This window comes from Chrysemys picta, chromosome 5, assembly GCF_011386835.1.
Source record: "Chrysemys picta bellii isolate R12L10 chromosome 5, ASM1138683v2, whole genome shotgun sequence".
NCBI lineage: Eukaryota > Metazoa > Chordata > Testudines > Emydidae > Chrysemys > Chrysemys picta.
This window is the reverse complement of record NC_088795.1, coordinates 83,164,553-83,181,522: the sequence shown is the minus strand read 5'-3', so window position 1 is coordinate 83,181,522 and position 16,970 is coordinate 83,164,553.

Below are 16,970 nucleotides of genomic sequence, written 5' to 3'. Positions count from 1 at the left end.
AGTCCGAACTTACTGCGGGTCCAGACGCGGCAGGCAGGCTCCCCCATCGATGCCGCGTACTCCTCTCGCCGAGCTGGAGTACCGGCGTCGACGGCGAGCACTTCCGGGATCGATCCCAGAATATCGATTGCCTGCCGCCAGACCCTCCGGTAAGTGTAGACGTACCCCATGTGTTGCTAATGCAAGGTCCTATTCTGCACCCATTCTGCCACTAAAAGTACAGAGATAAAGGGATGCCAGGATCCTTAACCTAACTCTACCTGCATTTCAGTACCTTCAGTAAACATGACAATAACGGAAGAGTTTGTCTGATTATTCTGAGAAGGCTATAACAGTAATACATGTAATGGTGACAGCACAGAGCTAATAATATTCACTAAGTATTTCTCTAGCACAGACAGTGAATTTGCAGGCTCCACAGGTAAGAGATGTGTAATTGTATACGATTACTATCTTTGTGCTATTTCTGATCACATTTCTAAACAACTGTAAGCAACATGTACTTCTGTAATAGGCAGTCAACCATACTGCAAAGTTATGAACAATATCTGAGTGACAGTGTATAAATTGTATCTTGTGGCAGACCTGTCAGTTTTTCTCAGCAGCTGCTGGTCCAGAGAAGCACATTTCATTTTGGAAACACCACCTGGCAGTGTTTCTGAAACACATTTTTTTTTTTCTTATTGAAGTGAGAACCTGAAAAGCTGCAGTTTCACCCAACCTTAATTTATTGTTCTTAGTTTTTCCGTTTGGTCCCTGAACATAAGAACATCACATTAATCATCAAACACCCAAAAATTCCCAACCTATCAACATTTCCCACTGGACAGATGACCGAGGAGCATTGATTAAACAAAGTATCACTCTCTGACATAAGAGCAACTTTTAGTGGCTCCTGTATGTACAAGGCTTCCGTATCAACTATTTTTATGCAGTTAGCGGCATTACCCAAATGTTAAGACACAGTTCTGATATCACTATATGATGATAATAGTTTGATCATACTACAAACTCAGGTTATCCAAAGGTTATTCAGTCATCCATAAAAGGCACAAACACACAACAAAAGATCAGCAAAGCGAATTGCTTCACCTGGTTACTTTATCCCAGTATGGGAAGGCATTAACACACTGCAGTCTAGTTGTCTGCATTCCACAGCAATGCAATCTGCTAATGCATAGTAGTGAGTACATGGACATACTCCAAGTCATCCAGTCATTTGTGTTATGACATGCTAACTTCACAGATCCCTACATGGGACAGCCTGCAGCATTCTATAGGTAAAGATGGTGCCATCAGACCGTCAAAGCTGGTGACCCAGTTACACAATATTTTCTTTTTTATATAATCTTGCCTGCTTCAGCATAATACTCCTTTTATGGGTGTACGTAGGCCCAGCATTACCCAAGGGATTATGGCTACTTGGATTCCAAACATATATTTTTCTTTTCCACCTCCTGTGAGGTGTGGTATCGATTGCTTTTGAGTAAGATAGACAGCCAAGATTTCTAAGAGACTAATGATTGTAGGTACCTCTATAAAGTATGCAGATCACTATAGAGTATCTGTACTCAAAAGTGCATCAGTTTTTGTCTCATTACTATTGCACACTCCTTACCATTGGATAAAGAAACCACTGCACGTTAGCGAGCTCAATAAAAGATAAGTGACAAAAAAGGCATTTTAAACTGCTATGGATGTTCTCTTTTTTGTGGATTCTCTACACCGACCAAATCCTGCAACTGGCATTAAGCAGAAATCAATGAAAGCTACGGGTACTCAGCACTTAAGGCCTGATCCTGCACCATTAAAGTCAGTGAAAGGTTTGCCATTGACTTCAATCTGCACAGGATCAAGCCCTTATAGAACTAGGTGCCTAACTCTAGGCCACCCAGTTTGAAAAGTTTTGTCTAGGTAACTTGATCAGGGTCGCAGGGGGTGGTGGTGTCAAAAATGGAATGAGCCCCTTGCACAGGGAACTTGCTTCCTCTCAATGGATATTAACAATTAAACCTACTGAAACATTGTATTGTAAAACAACATGTTATAAAATATGCCTGAATAGTCATCAGAATTTTGGACTCTATTGTGAGAACTGAAGGGCTCAAACCTGGCTACAGTTTTCCAACCTTGTTGGAACCTATAATTTAAACTTTTTGCATGTCAAGGCCATTCACTATCCCTTAAAATTTGTTGACGCACACTCTTGACCTTTTGACTGCAGCCACTTGCTCCAGGAGTTCAGTACATCTGAAAATCTGATCCAAGCTCTTCTCTGCATTCCACTTCTGTAAATAAACTATGTGCATGGTGACACTGGCCTGAAAAACTACATGAGTAATTAGCACTTACCCTTACCAGAGTCATTTTGGTGGGGTTCCTTTCAACAATACACTTTGATGTACCACATGTCCTACCAACAGGGAGAGAAGAGACTAGGGTGCTTAGGTTAGTGGCTTGGTTTCACTGCACAGCTGAGCCCAGAAGATACAAGATGCTTATTGGGATCCTCATCAAAGCATATTTCATATAGTTCTCCATAGGAGGAAATTGTTAGTGCAAGCCAAATGTAAATGCATACACACAAAGGTAAGGAGACCAGAATAGTAACTTTAAAAAAAATCATGGGTCTAAATGCAAAAAGAATATATAAAGCGAGATGGGATGGGCTGAGACCCATGCCAAGGGGAGCAAGTTTCATTCCATAGGTCCCACTGAAACAAAGTCATGATTGCCTCAACTTTTTGTGCTCAGCTGGAGACACTTTAAATGGGGCTGGACTCTCATAGACTGCTGAGCACTCTGAAAATCATGCCTCAAAAACTGAGGCAACCAAAATCATAAATTGCTTTGGAACATCTTGGCCAAGATAGCGTTTAAGCCCAGATCATCTAATCTGACCTCTTGCATATCACAGGCTACCAACACCACATGGCACCCACACACTAAACCCAACAAGGGAAATTAGACCAAAGTATTATAGCCCACAGGAGACTAGACTACAACGCATCACAGGCAGAGAAAGCAGGGACCAAGTACACTAGTGCTCTGTACTCCTGCAGAGATAGGGAAATGATTAAGTGAGATCTACCCAGATAATCCTGGCCAGTGATCCACACCCACATGCTGCAGAGGAAGGTGAAACACCCCAAAGGTCACTGCCAATTTGACATGGGGAAAAATTCCTTCCCAACCCCACAGCTGTGGATCAGTTAGACCCTGAGTGTGAACCAGCCAGCCAAGCACCTAAGCGAGAGAATGCTTGGTGCCACCTCACAGACCTGGCCCTTCCTGTCTGGTGTGGCCCTCCCTGTCTGGTGTCCCATCTTCAGCTCTGGCCAGAGGAAGGACATTAAAAAAAACCCCAAAGGATATGTTGGGGAGTTAGGGGGAAATCCCAATTAGGTGACCAGCAAAAATCCTGAAGCATGAGCTTTTAGGCATATAATGACAAAAACCGGAAGTGAGCCTGAGCCCTACACCCTAACATCACAAGCAACCCTGTCAGACAATTGGACTCTTAAATTTGTCCAGTTCTCTCTTAAAACTAATTGTTTGCCCCCACAACTAGTACTGGGAGGCTGTTTCAGAGCCTCGTCCCTCTGATAGTTAAAAACATTCTTCTAATTCCCAGCCTGAATTTGTTCTTGGTCAGTGTAAACGTCCGGTGCGGGGGTCGGGCCCTCTCAGGGGCCGTCGGGGGCCAGGCCGCCTCACTACACGGCCTGGATCGGTCTCAGGGTTCCGCCCCTCTGGCAGGGACTAGGCCAAAGGTACACGGCCTCTGCAATGAGCTCCTGCTCTCCATCAGGGTCCGGCAGTAACTCAGGCCCGGGCTCCGGTCCTCACTGCCGGAGCTGGGGATTACAAAGTCAGTCAAGCCCCCGCGCTAGCTCAGGGCGGGGCAATAAACAATAGTTCGGGCGCTCAGCTCCGTGGATCAGGAGCTGAGCCCTGACAAACTCAGGACGTCCTAGGCCCTTATTCAGGGGAGGGCAACCCCCAATAGTCCAGGGCGCTCAGAACCTTCCTTCAGGCTGAGCAGTAAAGTCAGGGGTTCAGGCCCGGCCCTCAATCAGGGCGGGGCAGCACACAATAGTCCAGGGGGCTCAGAACCTTCCTTCAGGCTGAGCAGTAAAGTCAGGGGTTCAGGCCCGGCCCTCAATCAGGGCGGGGCAGCACACAATAGTCCAGGGGGCTCAGAACCTTCCTTCAGGCTGAGCAGTAAAGTCAGGAGTTAAGGCCCTGGCCCTCAGTCAGGGCGGGGCAACAAATAATAGTTCAGGGGTTCGGGCTCAGGTCTGGGTATCAGGAGCTGAGCACGGACAAACTCGGGACGCCCCAGACCCTCAGTCAGGGTGGGGCAACAAGCACTCCTTCAGGGCAGCAAACAATAGCTCAGTTGCGGTGCCAGAGCGCTGGCTGGAGGGGGAGGCTGCCACCCGTTAAGTGGGGTGGCAGGGGGGACACAGGCCCACCCACTCCACTGTGTCCCAGCCCGGGGCCCTAAGAGCGGCAGTCAGTCTGCCGCTGTGTCGGTGGGGTCCTGACCGCAACACACCGACATTGGTTCGCTCTCTGTTGTAGCTAGACTGGGGTCAGCTACCCCCGGGCTGCTTTCCATTTCCCCCTCCATTGGTACCTGCTCCTCGCCGGGCTCGACAGCGGGGTCCCACACCATGGGTTCCTCAGCTCGCAGAGGGTCGTCTGGGTCGGGTCGCTCCTCCGGTCTCCGGTCAGGGGGGCGCTCGGGCCCCTCCTCGGGGTACCGTGCTCGGGGCAAGTGCGGCCAGTCTACGTCAGGGTACCTTGCTTGGGGAAGGCTTGGCCAATCCGCGTCGGGATACCTGGCTCTGGGGAGGTCCAGTCGGCCGGCGTCCGGGTATCTGGCTCTGGGGAGGCTCGGTCCGTCCGCGTCGGGGTACCTGGCTCTGGAAAGGCTCGGTCTAGCCGGAGCTCGCACCGGCACGTCTGGCCTCTCCGGCCGCTGGGCTCTAACTGAGGGCTGGGGCCTGGCTCTTATACTTCCTGTCCCGCCCCTTGACTTCCGGGGGGCGGGAACAGGTGGCGGTGGCTCCGCCCACTTGGGTGCCAATTCAGGCTCCTCTCCCTCAGGGGCCGTCGGGAGCCAGGCCGGAGCTTTCTGTGCTCCCTTCTCCCTCCGTCCTTCCCTGGCCCTCCCCTGTTGCTGCTTGCTGCTCTCCTTGTTGCTGCCGCTGCCGCTGCTGCTGCGTGAGTGAGTGAGTGAGTGCGGAGGGGGGGGCCTTGCCGGCCTGCCCCCCCCCCTCGCCCTCGCCTCCGGAGGGAGAAGCATCGGCCCCCCAACGCCAACACCGATACCATCTGGGGGCCCACCTGCCTGCTTGCTTGCCTGCCTGGCCGGTTGCCCGGCCGGCTGACTGACGCTCGCTGCTGCTGCTGTTCCTGTGTGGGAGCCGCTGCCTCCGTCGCGGAGTGCGAAGAGACTGCGTCCCTGGTTCGGGAGATTGTGGAGGGGGTTGTTTGAGGACTGTGTTTTGAGTGACTTTGCCATCTTTGCTCCTGGGGTGGTGGTGCCCCCAGTCGCGTTAGGAGTGTGGACGGTACTGAGCCTCTCGTTTGTAATTCCTCGGACTGGAAGCCGTCGCTTGCCAGGAAGCTCCGAGGTCGACTTGGGAGCCTGCTATCCCGTCCCCCGTAGCGGACTGTTGAAGGGGGTGTGGGGGGGGTGCGGTGCCCCCCCCCTTCGTCCATCTGCTCCCCCTCTACCACCACCCCCACCGCCGACAGCTGCCGACAACCCCTCCACCGCCCCGCGTGCCACCTGGACCTGCTTTTCGCCCCTCGGCGGGGCTGTTTGCTCCCCCCGCCATTTCCATCGTCCGGGACTGTTTACTTGCAGCAGTGAACGGCAGAGCCTGCGCTTCGCGAACGCTGTGGGTGCACCTTTCCCCCGCCCTGGACTTCTCCTGCCCCCCAACTACGTTTCGCTGGTGGGGTCCCCTCCCTGTAGTCCCCTTTGTATTAGTTGGCCCTACCTTACCCCCCTCCTTTTGAGCCCCTTCGGTTTATTTTTTTTGATGCCCATTCCCCCCCCCCCTCGGTTCCTAGCCTGCTGGCTGTGTTCCCGGCCCTGTCCTTGGGCTGCGGCTGGCTGGAGTTTTTCCTCCTACCCCTCCTTGTCCTTGGGCTGCAGCTGGCTGGACATTCCATTCTGTTTTCGAGCCGCTGCTCCGGTGCACCCCCCCCTTCGCCCCCCCGCGCGCGTTTTGTGCCCCCGTTTTGTTGCCCCCTCCCCTTTTGCACTGTTCGCCCCCCCCTTTTACTGTTGTAGTCCCCCCCCCCGCCCCAGTGTAGCCGGGGGAGCCGACTTTCTTTTTTGGCACCTGTGCCCCACCCCTCTCTTTTTCGCTCCTGTGTGCCCTCTCCATTGGCACCCTCCTCCCCAGCCTGCAGCCTAGCGGGGGGGAGTGGTTGCCTTTCCCTCGTTTTGTCTTTTGCCTAGAGGGGAGGAGCGGCTGCAGGTTGTAATGACGGGGGACTCTGCCCCTGCCCCTGCCCCTGCCCCTGCCCCTGAACCCCCGCCCACCCCAGTGGCCGGCCCCTCGGCTGGCCCTGTCCCGGATACTGCTGCTGCCACGGCTGCCCCCTCCACCGGCAGGAAGGGCCAAGGGAGGAAGAAGGGCAAGGGCCCTGCCCGTGGAGCCAGACCTCCTGCGGGCGGGGCTACGGTCCCCGCTGCGGCCCCGACACCGGCCGCGGCCCCTCCCTCTCCTGCCGTCCCTTCCACCAGCTCTGGTGGTGCCCCACCTCCGGCCCCCAGAGCATACGCCCAGGTGGCCGCCGCCTCTTTGCGTGCCGCCGCGTCGTCCGCCCCGACCGCCGCCTCTGGACCTGTCCCTGGTGACCACGGCCTCTTCCCCTCGCTGACTAGGAGGCATGGCGTCCGTTGCCATTTGGTGCCTGCCTCGCCCCACATTGAGACTTATGTGCGGGCGTTGGCGAGGGTGGTGGGGCCTACGGCCATCGTGGCGGCCTCCAAGATGTACGGGAAGGCCGTGTTCTTCCTGGCGTCGGTGGCCGCCGCGCAGGAGGCGGTGGAACGAGGCCTGGCGGTGGGGGGCGTGTTTGTGCCTTTGGAACCCCTGGAGGACCTGGGCGTACGGGTGCTCTTGACCTCTGTCCCGCCCTACCTCCCCAACGCCGCCCTGTTGCCGGCCCTCTCCACCCTGGGGAAGCCCATTTCCATTCTGAGCTCTCTTTCATTGGGCTGTAAGGACCCTGCCCTCCGGCACATCCTGTCTTTCCGCCGGCAGGTCCAGCTTCAGCTGCCACCGGCGGCGGGTGCCGGAGTGGCACTCGAGGGGTCCTTCCTGGTGCCCTACCGGGGGGCCCATTATCGGGTCCACTATTCGACGGGGGAGGCCCGGTGCTTCCTCTGCCGGGCGCCGGGGCATGTCCGGAGGGACTGTCCCCTGGCCCGGCCCGGAGGGGCATCCGAGACCCCCGGGGCCCGGGAGGGTGCCGGCCCTGTCATCGCCGGCAACCCTGGCGGTTCGGACACTGCTGCTGCCGCCGCCCCTCCTCCTTCTGCCGCGGTTCCCGCTCTGGCCGCGGAGACGGCCGGGCAGGCGGGCCTTGCCGTCGCCGACCCTGGATCGGCGGGGCATGTGGAGGAGAGGGCGGGGCAGCTTCCGCCGGCCGCGGGGAAGGGCCCGCCCCAGGGGGAGGTTTCCCTCCCCCCTGCTGTCCCTCCGCCCCTGCCGCCCCGAGCCCCGAAGCCATCGCCCTTGCCCTCTGGCCCCGCCCCTGCTGACCGGCCCTCCACCTCCTCTTCCGCCTTGGGAGGCTGGGTGACCGTCCGGGGGAAGCGCGGCGCCCGCAGGTCGCGGGCTCTCTCCCTCCCCTCTGATGAGGAGGGAGAGCAGGCCCCCCGAAAGATGCCGCGGGGGGCCGACATTGTTAGTTCTGTTTCCGCGCCCCCGGACGGTGCCCAGCAGGAGGTGCCGGCCATGGAGACCGTGGATGCCGTGGCAGCGGCTGGGGAAACTTCTGTCCCTTTTGTTGGGCCCATGCCTGAGGAGGCTTCAGCAGCGGTTCTCCCGGCCCTTGCTCCGTCTGTGCCCCCCGCCGCCGCCGCCGATGCCGGGGCGGCCTTTGTCCCTGTGTCTGGCGGGGAGGTGGCCGGGGCCGAGGGGACCGCTTTCGCCTCCATTTTCGATGAGATCGAGGCCCTGGGTCTGACCCCGGTTACCCAGGGGGAGGACGACCCTCCGCCAGCGGGCCCCGATCCGGGTGCTGGCTTAGTCCCGCCCCCTTCTCCTGCTCCCGGTTCCTCACCCCACTCTGCCGCTCCCGACTTAGTCCTGGGAGAACCCTTAGCCCTACCTGCCAGCCCGGCCGCGACTCCCATCTCGTGCACGGCCGCCGAGCCCCTCGGGGCAACGGCCGTTGCTGAGCGGCCGGTTCCTGCCCCCGATCCTGCCCCTTCCATCGTTCCTGCCCCTGAGGGTTCCCCTGTCCCTGCTGCCTCCGTCCCCTCGGATGCTGACCTTGGCCGAGGGGAGCCGCAGTCTAGCGGCTTGGCAGCGGGAGATGGGGAGCCCGTTCCCGTCCCTGATCCTGTCCCCTCTCCTGCCCAAGTCCCTGTTCCTGCCTCGAGTCCCGCCCCTATTCCCGCCCTTGCCCCAGATCCTGTCCCCGAGGTGTCTCCTTCTGCCACCTCTGGTGTTACTGCCGCCCCCGGGGTTGTCGCATTTCCGTTGCCTGCAGACAACCCTCAGGGGGCGGTTTTTGTGTCTTCCCTTCCTGCCACTGTTGGGGCTGTGTTGTTCCCTCAGCCGCCCTCTCCTTTGCCGGGGATGGGGACGGGCTGCCCGGCGCAGCAGCGCCGGAACTCGGCCCCTTGTATGTCCGTCACCGTGGGCTGCGAGGACCCTTCAGGGGCCCCGCCGGAGGATGGCGGCGGCTTGGCCGCTGCCTCCCCCTCCGCGCTGCGGGATGAGCTGCGCCTCTTTCTATCGGATTCCCGTGGTTCCCAGGGTAAGGTGCAGCTCGCCCTTCAGCGCTGGGGGGACTTCCATCTCGTCCTCCGGGCCGTGCAGGCGCTTTTGGGGGAGGGGCGGGGGTCCGGTCGGCGGGACATCGCGGCCTATCGGCGGGCCCGCAGATTCCGCGACTCCCTTTTGACCTTCGGAGTCGAAACCGGGATCTTGCGGGGCCCGCTGGGGGCCGATGGTCCCTCCGCCCGTGAGGATCTGCCCCAGCCCTCCGCATGACAGTTACCACCTTTGCATCGCTGAACACTCGGGGCTGTAGGGTGGGTCTCCGCAGGAGCCAGGTGCTCTCCTTCCTTCGGGAGGGGGGGTACTCTGTGATTTTCCTGCAGGAGACCCACGCGGCTCCGGCCGTCGAGGCTAGCTGGCGGCTGGAGTGGGGAGACGGGGTTTATTTTAGCCACCTCAGCGCCCATTCGGCTGGGGTGGCCACCCTGTTCTCCCCGGGGCTGCGGCCTGAGGTACTGGGGGTCGCCGAGGTCGTGCCGGGCCGCCTGCTGCACGTCCGGGCCCGTGTGGAGGGGCTGGTTCTGAACTTGGTCAACGTCTATGCCCCGAACGCGGGCCTGGAACGAGTGCCTTTCTATCAGCGGGCGGCGGCCTTCCTCGGCACTCTGGATTCTCGCGAGTGCCTGGTCCTGGGCGGGGACTTTAACACCACCCTCGAGGACCGGGACCGCTCCGGGCTTGAGAATTCCCAGGCAGCCGCGGGCGTCCTCAGGGAGATCGTAGACTATCACTCCCTGGTGGACGTCTGGCGCGAACACCACCCGGACGACGACACCACCTTCACCTATGTCCGGGTGGAGGACGACCGGTCGCGCCACTCCCGGTTGGACCGGATCTATCTGTCCCGCTTTCATCTGGCGCGGGCCCATGCCTCCAGCGTCCGGCCGGCCCCGTTCTCGGATCACCATCTGGTGACCGTGACGGCTTCTCTCAGTTCCGAGCGGCCGGGGCCGGCCTATTGGCATTTTAATAATAGTTTGCTGGAGGACGTGGGCTTCGTGGCATCCTTCCGGGAGTTCTGGCTGGCCTGGCGGGGGCAGCGGCGCGCCTTTCCCTCGGCGCGGCGGTGGTGGGACGTGGGGAAGGTCCACGCGCGGCTCTTCTGCCGGAACTACGCCCGGGGCGCCAGCCGGCGGCGAGATGCGCTGATAGGGCAGTTGGAGCGGGAGGTCTTGGAGCTGGAGAGGCGTCTGGCCTCCGGCCCCGAGGATCCACCCCTCTGTGCGGCGTACCGGGAGAAGCGGGAGGAGCTCCGGGCCCTGGAGGACCACCGGGCCCGGGGCGCGTTTGTTCGATCCCGCATCCGTCTCCTTCGGGAGATGGATCGCGGCTCCCGCTTCTTCTACGCCCTGGAGAAACGGAGGGGGGCCAAACAGCATGTCACCTGCCTCCTGGCGGAGGACGGCGTCCCCCTCACAGATCCGGAGGAGATGCGTGGCAGGGCCAGGGCCTTCTACGCCGCTCTTTTCTCCCCGGATCCGACCGACGCCGAGGCCCGCAGGGTGCTCTGGACCGGGCTCCCGACGGTCAGCGCGGGCGACCGAGACCGGCTGGAGCTGCCTCTTTCTCTGGCCGAGTTCTCGGCAGCCCTCCGGCTCATGCCCACTAACAAATCTCCGGGCATGGACGGGCTGACCGTGGAGTTCTACCGCGTGTTCTGGGACGTCCTCGGCCCAGACCTCGTCACCGTCTGGGCCGAGTCCTTGCAGAGCGGGGTCCTCCCTCTCTCGTGCAGGCGAGCCGTGCTCGCCCTGTTGCCGAAGAAAGGGGACCTCCGCGATTTACGAAATTGGCGTCCCGTCTCGCTCCTCAGCACGGACTATAAGGTCGTAGCGAAGGCCATCTCGCTGCGGCTGGGGTCCGTGCTGGCGGACGTGGTCCACCCCGACCAGACCTACACCGTCCCGGGCCGGAGCATCTTTGACAACCTGTACTTGGTCCGGGACCTGTTGGAGCTGGGACGTAGGGATGGTCTGTCGTTCGCCCTCCTGTCTCTGGACCAGGAGAAGGCGTTCGACAGGATGGACCACGGGTACCTCCTGGGCACTCTGCGGGCGTTCGGCTTCGGGCCCCAGTTTGTGGGCTTTCTCCAGGTGCTGTACGCTGAGGCGGAGTGTCTGGTCAAGCTCAACTGGACCCTGACCGAGCCGGTCAGCTTCGGGCGGGGAGTACGGCAAGGGTGCCCCCTCTCGGGCCAGCTGTATGCTCTGGCGATCGAGCCCTTCCTCTGCCTCCTCCGTCGGAGGTTGGCAGGGTTGGTGCTCCGGGAGCCGGAGCTGCGGCTGGTCCTGTCGGCATACGCCGACGACGTGCTCCTCGTGGTCCAGGACCCAGCGGATCTGGTGCGGGTGGAGGCCTGCCAGGCCGTTTATTCGGCCGCCTCCTCCGCCCGGGTCAACTGGGTCAAGAGCTCTGGCCTGGTGGTCGGGGACGGTTGGCAGGCGGGCTCCCTCCCACCCGCGCTTCAAGCCATTCGGTGGAGCGTGGGTCCGCTGCTCTATCTAGGCGTTTATCTTTCCGCCACGCATCCTTCTCCGTCGGAGAACTGGCTGGATTTGGAGGCCAGGGTGCGTGAGCGGTTGCGGAGATGGACGGGACTGCTCCGGTGTCTCTCCCTACGGGGGAGGGCGCTGGTGCTGAACCAGCTCGTCCTGTCCATGCTCTGGCACCGGCTCAACACCCTGAGCCCGGCCCCGGAACTCCTGGCCAGGCTCCAGAGGATAGCCCTGGAGTTCTTCTGGCCTGGACTGCACTGGGTCTCTGCAGGGGTTCTGAGTCTTCCCCTGGAGGAGGGGGGACAGGGCCTGGTCTGCCTTCGTAGCCAGGTCCATGTCTTCCGCCTCCAGGCCCTGCAGAGGCTCCTTTACGGTGCGGGTAGTCCGGCATGGAGCACGTTAGCGCACGCCTTCCTCCGCCGCCTCCGAGGGCTCCGATACGACCGGCAGCTCCTTTTTCTTCACCCGAGAGGTCTTCCGCGAGACCTCTCGGAGCTGCCGGTCTTCTACCAGGACCTTCTCCGGACCTGGAAGCTTTTTTCGGCGACCAGGTCCACTGTGGCCACCGAGGGTGTGGATCTCCTCGCGGAGCCCCTGCTGCACAATCCCGATCTCCATGTGCAGGTGGCGGAGTCACCCTCGGTGAGCCGGAGGTTGGTCCTGGCGGAAACCACCAGGGTCGGAGACCTCCTGGACTACACCAGAGGGGACTGGGTGGATCCCCGCGCGCTTGGTCGGCGCATGGGGCTCTCCACCCTCGCGACCCCTCTGCGTGTACTCCAGGAGGTGGGCGCTGCATTGTCACCTCTTGCTCTCGGCTTCCTGTGGCGGGCCCTGCGGGAGGGCGCTCCCCGCCCACCCCTCACCCCGGGCCCTCCGGACCTTTTTCTCGGGCCCTTGTTCCGTGAACCCCCCCCGGCTCCCCCGTTCCCATAATCCGAGCCGGCTGCACACTTTGCAGCCGGTCCGGTTTCGGACCGCGTCCAGAGACCACCTGTACACGCTCGTGCTCCACACGTTGCATCACCTCACCCTCGTGTCCCGCCCCGACACCAAGTGGAGGGACTATCTGCTACCTGTGGAGGGTGAGGAGCCCCGGTGGGCCAGCCTTTATTCCACCTTAGTTCCAAGGCCCGCCGGGGACATTGGTTGGCGGCTCCTTCATGGGGCCGTGAGCATGGGCGTGTACTTGGCGCGGTTCACCCCTATTCCTGAGGCCTGCCCATTTTGCGGCATTAGGGAGACCCTGGCGCACGCTTACCTTGAGTGCGCCAGGCTGCAGCCCCTTTTCCGGCTTCTCCAGAACCTCTTGTTGAGGTTCTGGCTACACTTTTCCCCGCACTTGTTTATTTATGCGCACCCTGTCCGTGGCCCCACTAAGTCGCGGGACCTCCTCGTCAACCTCTTCCTGGCCCTGGCCAAACTCACCATCTATAATACCAGGGAGAAGATGTTGGACGAGGGGGTGCTCTGCGACTGTGGGGCCTACTTTCATACCTTTTTGGTCTCACGTCTCCGGGCGGAGTTCCACTGGGCAGCGTCTGCTGGCTCCCTTGCCACCTTCGAGGAGCAGTGGGTGCTGTCCGGGGTTCTCTGCTCGGTGTCCCCATCTGGTTCCCTGATTTTGAACCTATGACCGTCACCTCGCTCCCTGTTTTTTTTATTAGTTGTCCCACGTAATCATTTGGTACTGGGTCCAGTGGTCCCTCCCGCTAGGCTGGGGGAGGGGCCTTTCGTAGTGGGCGGCTGAGCCCGCCCACTTCCCGGTTCGCCAATACGGCCTCACTACAGTCAGATTATACCCATTTTTTCTTGTGCCAACATGTCCTTTATCTTAAATAGCTCTTTACCCTCATTAGTATTTATCCCTAATATATTTATAGACAGCAATCACATCATCCTGCTGACTTAGCCTTACAATGGTGATCTTCTCTTCATTCTGTCTGTCCCCACTTTTGTTCATGGCCCTTATTTATCTGTATAATTTAAGGCTGGATTATAACTTTACAATCTGCTCTGGAAAAGGGTGTCACGTATAGTTGTGCTGCTCCAGGAAAGGAACAGCTAGGGAAGCAGACTGTACCTCTGAGCTATTCTCTGCTCCAGGGAAGTAGAAAACTATGACAGGCCTCAATTGGTGCAGTGTTCATTACTCTGGCCAGTGCATTGAGGGTGCAGAGCCAAGTCCCTGACCTTTTCCCACCTCCTCCTGCTTCCCTCTTGGGCTGCAACTAGTGGAATAAGTATCCCATGCAAGAGAATAAGATGATGTCTTACACTCCCTTCCACTTGTGCACAGGCACTTAGAGCTAGTACAATCTAGCCCTTAGCTCTGTAAGTTACTGGGAGGTGGAATCATGTCTTCTTACATGTTGTTAAAGCAGCTTGTACACCTCCGATTCTATGTAATTGATTTATAAAACAATGGTTATTGCCAGCTGCTCATTATACAGAATAGTACACAGCAGCCAATGGAATGTATTTGGGATAAAATGCTACAGTGTGCTAACTGGGCTTGATCCAAAGCCTACTGACGTCAACAGAAGGAATGACCTATAGAATATAATGTGCCCATATCTATAGCTTCCTCCTCCTTTAGATACAACTCTCTTTTACCTGGTTGAAACCATTGTCCAGATTTATGTGGGACGCATGAGTCCCTGAGACGCAGCATAGTTTAGAGAAGAGCTGGTCAAATAGTAAAAAAAAAAATGGATTTGGGTATATTTTCATGAATACAAATGCCAAGTGAACATTGTTACTGTGATTTGTGGGATGATGTTATTCATTATATGTGAATATTTTGACAACTGCTGGTATCTGAGAAAATGTTTGTGTATCCCAAGTTACACACATTTTTATTCTAAAATTTAATTCTAGAAGTTTGATTCTCCTGTTTAAAAACACCTGTCATCCTAACCATCACCCTAACATAAATACCATATAATTTAACATAGCACCAGGAACAAAGAGCAAACATGGAATAGTCAAAGTGAAGGGGGGGCAAACAACTCCGATTCTAAAATTTAGTCTTCCGAACTATTCACCAAATGTGTAAGAATAATGAATACATTCAAAGAGAATTAGGATGGGTTCACAAATGATTCCCTAGCCAAAAAGTGGGGCTAATTCATAATGAATTTTTGTTAAGTACTGGTAACAAACAGTTTAACCAATTGTAGTTTGGAGGAATGAGGGAAAGAGTTGAAGTCAGGAACTCCCGGAATACTAATCCAATCACCCTGTGCCATTGGGCGACTCTCTTGACCTCTCTGTTTCTCCATCTGTACAATGGGGATATTTACTTGCCTACCTTAAATGGGTGGAGGAAGGTTTAACTGAGTCATTTGTTAATATTTGTAAAGTGTTGGCTAAGTGCTAGGCTGTAGTACTAATATATGGGTATGCGCACAGCCTATGTGCTGTGACGCTCCAATAATTATGTATTGTTTCCAAATCTCCAGATACAATCACCCACTTCTGATATTGTGAACAACATGTGAAAAGTCATAGTCACGATGCTTAATGCAGTACTGGAAGGTGCTCGGATACTACAGTGATGAGGATGACATGAGAACCTATATAGAATGGAACAGAATAGAACATAATACTAATATATTTGTGGTCCCTTGTGCTAATATTTATCATGAATCAGATACACACTCATCCAGCCACCCCATATGTGTAAGCCTACTCCTAGCAATTACACATTCATGACATGTATAATCTATAATTAAGTAAATATTCCAGATAGCCCCTGATAATCTGAAGACAGCATCGTCCCTAATTTACATGTCATGATTACTCCTTTTCTCCCACTGTGACAGCCTAACCTGCTTCATCCATGTCTTAACCTGAGTCACCCAGGACTCAAAAACAGGATATGAGAAGGGATCCTTTTCACTGGGAAAACTGCTTCATTTGCACTTGTAGAGATTGCAACCCAATTCATGTCTCTCCATCCTATCACCTATGACAACCCAGTGATGGGTTCTTGGTTCAATACTATTCAGTATTTTTATCAATGATGTAGACGATGATATAAAATCTTTGCTGGTAAAGTTTACAGGTGACACAAACATTGGTGGGGTCGTAAATAACAAGGAGGCTAGGTTACCATTACAAAACAATCTGAATCACCTATTTAAATTATCACAATCCAACAAAATGTGTTTTAGTATAGCCAAATGCAAGATAATATATCTGGGAACAAGGAATGCAGGCTATACCTACAGGATGGAAGAGACTGTCTTTGAAAGCAGTGACTCAGATAAGGACTTATGGTCATGGTAGAAAATTGCCTCCAGATGAGCTCTCGGTGCAATGTTGAGGCAAAAGTTTGGGGAGACGGTTGGGAGATGTACAGTTAATCTCCACGCCAGATTCCAACATTGAAAAGGTGAGTGAGATAAGAGGAGATATAGCCGGGGAGATGAGATTGGACATAAGAAGGATAGGGGGGACGAACACAAAGAAGCCTGTAACATATAGCGTTACTAATGGGAGACAGGCTAAACAACATACATTAGGGTGTTTATACACCAATGCAAGAAGCCTAGGTAATAAAATGGAGGAATTGGAGCTCTTGGTCCGAGGATTGAAACCAGATATCGTAGGAATAACTGAAACGTGGTGGATTGGCAGTCACGACTGGAATACAGGTATGGAGGGGTATGCGCTGTTTAGGAAAGACCGGAACAAAGGTAAAGGTGGGGGGGTGGCATTGTATGTCAATAGTGAGATAAGCTGTAAAGAAATAATAGTTGATGGAATAGATAACACGGAGTCTCTCTGGGCAATACTCACACTGGGTAAAAGGACTACTAGAGCCTCTCCAGGGATAGTGCTTGGGGTGTGCTATAGACCGCCGGGATCGACCCAGGATATGGATAAAGAACTATTTAATGTGTTTAGAGAAGTAAATACTAATAGGAACTGTGTAATTATGGGGGATTTTAACTTCCCGGATATAGATTGGGGAACAAACACTAGTAGCAATAATAGGGCTCAGATGTTCCTAGATGTGCTTGCTGATCAATTCCTTCATCAAGTGGTAGCTGAACCGACGAGGGGGGAGGCCATTTTAGATTTGATTTTGGTGAGTAGTGAGGACCTCGTTGAGGAAGTGATAGTAGGGGACAACTTGGGCTCCAGTGATCATGAGCTAATCCGGTTTAAACTAAATGGAAGGAGTAACAGAATTAAATCAAAGACTAGGGTTTATAATTTCAAAAAGGCTAATTTTAACAAATTAAGGGGACTGGTAAGGGAAGTGGATTGGGCAAACGTATTAATGAATCTTAAGGCAGATAATGCCTGGGATTACTTTAAGTTAAAGATGCATGAGCTGTTAGAGGCCTGTATCCCCAAAAAGGGAAAAAGATTAGTAAGCAAGAGATTTAGACAGAGCTGGATGAGCGACCGACTCAAA